General features: G+C 38.1%; 1 pseudogene; it reads right to left on the bottom strand.

Moving 5' to 3' along the window:
• Positions 1 to 254: 254 nt before the first annotated feature.
• LOC116888130 lies at positions 255 to 3,225 on the bottom strand (annotated as a pseudogene).
• Positions 3,226 to 3,935: the final 710 nt, after the last annotated feature.

The raw sequence follows: 3,935 nt of genomic DNA, 5'->3' as shown, positions 1-3,935 counted from the left end.
AATGCACAAATTGAAGAGATCATAAATTATCAAAGATATCTTGAAAAATATGAATATTGAGATATCAAAGTTTTCATATTAATTTTGAGAATAACATAAATGTAAACAATGTGTTTTCACCAAATCTAACCCCCATTTCCTCCTTCCAAATCTTCCCATAGCACTTCCACTGTTTTCCCCTAAACTTCATGTGCTATTTTTGACTGTCCTAAATTATTTATTGGATATGAATTTTACAAATATTACATGTATTATCAGTAATGGTGGAACTGGAGAGTACTGTGCCTTCTCCGGGTTGCACGGTTAGATCCACCAATAGTGTGGTGAAACTTGTGGCCCTTTCCAAGGCTCTTGCGGCCAGCAGATGTCAGCCCACACATCTTTCTGTGCTTTTGGACTGGTTTGGTGATCCGCTGGGTATCCGGAATTTTTTCTGATAACTTTATAAATGGATCAATGAGGATAACCTAAAAAAATTTATATGTGGAAACTTCACCAATGCAGTAGGAACTCAGGACTCTCAAAGCCCCACAATGATGCCCAGCTCTCTCCTCAGCAACAGATTGAAGTCTTCCGGCAAGTTTCAGCTGGTTAACACCATGGTGGACAGGCTTGCCGTAAATTACACCCTTAGGAACCTGGTGTTTGCTACCACCACGGCAGACAGAAATTCTATAAAGGACATAACCTTGCTTAGTCTTGTATCCCAGCCTTCGCATTTTATCAGGTTGGGGGAGCCCTGTGCAGCACAGAGAGCTGGCTATATTGCCAGCAGCAAACCCTCACATCAGACTTCTTCCTCCATAGCTCCTGGATATATTTGTATGTACCCGTCTTGGCTCACCTGATGGTTGCCATCAGAGGAAAGGAAAAAGCCTTTCTCTCATACGCTATTTTAAAAAACTCATAGAGCTCACTTAATGTTACCAATATAACTGTGGGTGTAATACAAACCTCTACTGGAACATGGGTAGTGTTTCAGAGGATGCATCTCTGGGGTAAAATGCTTCCTTTCAGAATATTCCCCAGTTGTCAAAGATAACTCAGGTAGAGGTGAAACTTCATGACTACCTCCTCCTTTAGCTCATATTTTGTCCTGCTTGATTTCCTATGGATCTTCAATATACTGTTATTAATTTCAAACTATATTACTAACATCAATGTGGAAATGACATGAAAAGGATGCAAGGACCAATAGAAGAAAAGAGAGAGATCAGAGGCATAGTACATATGTATAATTCAATTTATTGAAAATGGATCCATGTAAACATTTTAGGAAAATAAAAATATTCTTAAATAAAAATAAATGCACACACAATATATACATATTATACATATCTATCTATCTATAAATTTAAAATGTACTTTATACTTCACAGAGAAAAATCTCAGCATAGATTAGAGACTTAAACATTACAACATGAACCCTTCAAAAAGGCAAGATAGAAATGTGGGGTAATTTTTTGATAAGTATTTTTTTTTCTGAAATAGCACTCAGGGAATAATAGCAAAAATAAGTAGTATTACATCAAACATACAAGCCCTTGTACTATCAAGAAAATCAATGAAGTGAAGAGACAACGTATGGCATGAGATAACATTTGCAAACCATATATCTAATAAGAAGTTAATACATAAAATGCATAAGGAAGGCACATAACACAATAACAAAGAACAACACTTAAACTGTGGGCAAAGGTTCTACATGTATAATTTTTCAAAGAAGATGTATGAATGAACAATACATACATCAAAAGATGATGAAATTAGACATCATGTAATTATAAACACAAACGACATGGAGTGTTGAGGAAAGGCAATCTTTATGCATAGCAGTTATCAGTTTAAATTGATGTATTTATATGTAATTCACCGTATGTCCTATTTAGCTTTAATTGTAAACTTGACATAGGCTGGGTTCATCTGAGGAAAACCTTGAATAACAAATTTCCTAGATCATATTAGCTTGTGAACATGTCTGTGGGTGATTGTTTTAATTGTTAATTGATTTAAGAGGGTTTAGTCCACTTTAGGCAGTCCCATTCTCTGGGTAAATGGTCCTAGGCTACACATAAGCTTGTGAGGGAGTAATCCAATAAGTAGCATTCTGCCATAGTTTCAGCTTTGACTTTCTGCTTAATTTCCTGTCCTGACATACCTAAGTAATGGGTTATGATTTGAAAGCACAAAGCAAACAAATCCTTTCCTCTCTTAAATTACTTTTTGTTTAGAGTATTTTATTACAGCAAAAGAATGGGCTAGAACATCATAAAAACTAACAATCCCACCTCTGAGTATATATATGAAATCATTTTAGTTTAATGACTTATATGCATGTTCATATTCATAATATTATCCACAGTACCCTCTGTGGAAATATCCCAAGTATTTGTCAACTGAGGTATAACAAAGAAAAACACTGCAAATAAGCCCACATACTTAAAAGGATACCATGGCATTTATAAAAGATACCATAGCATTTATAAAATGCTTTGACCTAAATAAAGTATCTTATGCTAAGTGAAACAAGCAAAGCACAGAAAGCCAAGTATTTCATGATCTCACCTATAAAATGCAATATTGTAAGTTTGAACTCATAGTAGCTCAGATAAAAGTAGTGACTATCAGATGCTAAACGTTAGGAATAGAAGAAAAACGCGCTGGTCTAACAGTAGAAACTTCCATTTAAGTGATCTGAAAAATCACACATAACTATTCTTGCAATCTTTAAATGAGTATATTTTCCATTAGAGATTTTTGGCATAATCAATGTGAAAAATGTGGCCATAAACTGTTTTTGCATTGATCCAACCAAACATAAGGAGAAAAATTATTTGAAAACAACACTAGAGCTAAGGAGTAGAAGAAGAGAGATAGATAGGAACACCCTTACTGGAGTCAATGCTAATAGATAAAATGTTTCGAGGTAAATGATCTGACTTTAATGTTAATAGCAAATAGCTCCAGTTTGAGATTAATATCAGTAGCAAGTAACTTTCTTATGAGACTAAGAAAAAGAGAATGACGGCAGGTGCAGGCTTGGCTTCTGTGAGAGGTAGCCACCAGAGTATGCTCCCAACACTGTGCTCCCTAGGGCTGCCACTGGGACAGACCCTCCTCAGGAGTGCCTGCAGGATAGGAACTTCAATTAACAGATAAAACAGCCAGCCCACCTCTTCCCACCTATCTGGGTTCTAGCAAGGTACGAATCTTGGGGTATGCCATGATCTCACCATTTCGAGCAATGCCCATGTGCCTTACCAACACTTTTATGACAGAAAAAGACCTCAATTACTGGCGACAACAACCCCAAGAGACCTTGAAAATTGCCCTGAAACTACAAAAGCTCAACAGCAATATGGCCAAGAATGTCATGTTCCTGGGAGACGGCATGGGCATCTCCACACTGATGGCTGCCCTCATCCTGATGGGCCAGCTACACCACAATACAGGGAGGAGAAAGGGGGAGGAGACATGGCTGGAGATGGACAAGTTCCCCTTTGTGGCCCTCTTCAAGTTGATCATGGATGGCAGTTGGAATTAAATGTACCTGAAGAACTGATGTGGAATATGAACTAGATGAGAAGACCAGGGGCAGAAGGCTGGAAGGTCTGGTCCTCAACAGCATTTGGAAGAACTTCAAACCCAGATATAAATATTACCACTATGTCTGAACTACACTGAACTGCTGCCCCTTGAACTCTCCAGGGTGGACTACCTCATAGGTGTCTTTGAGCCCAGGGACATGCAGTAAAGTTGAAACAACCTGACTGAACCTTCATTCTCCGATTGGTATAAAGTAACGCTCCAGATCCTGACAAAAGATCCCAAAGGCTTTTTTCTAATGGAAGAAGGCAGAATGGACCATGGGCACCATGAGGGCGAAGCCAAGCAGGTACTGCAGTGGTGGTGGACCAGGCCATCAGAAAGGCAGG

This window comes from Rattus rattus, chromosome X (assembly GCF_011064425.1).
Source record: "Rattus rattus isolate New Zealand chromosome X, Rrattus_CSIRO_v1, whole genome shotgun sequence".
NCBI classification, from domain to species: Eukaryota; Metazoa; Chordata; class Mammalia; order Rodentia; family Muridae; genus Rattus; species Rattus rattus.
Note: the sequence above shows the minus strand (reverse complement) of the source record. Positions and strands in the feature narration are given on the sequence as shown.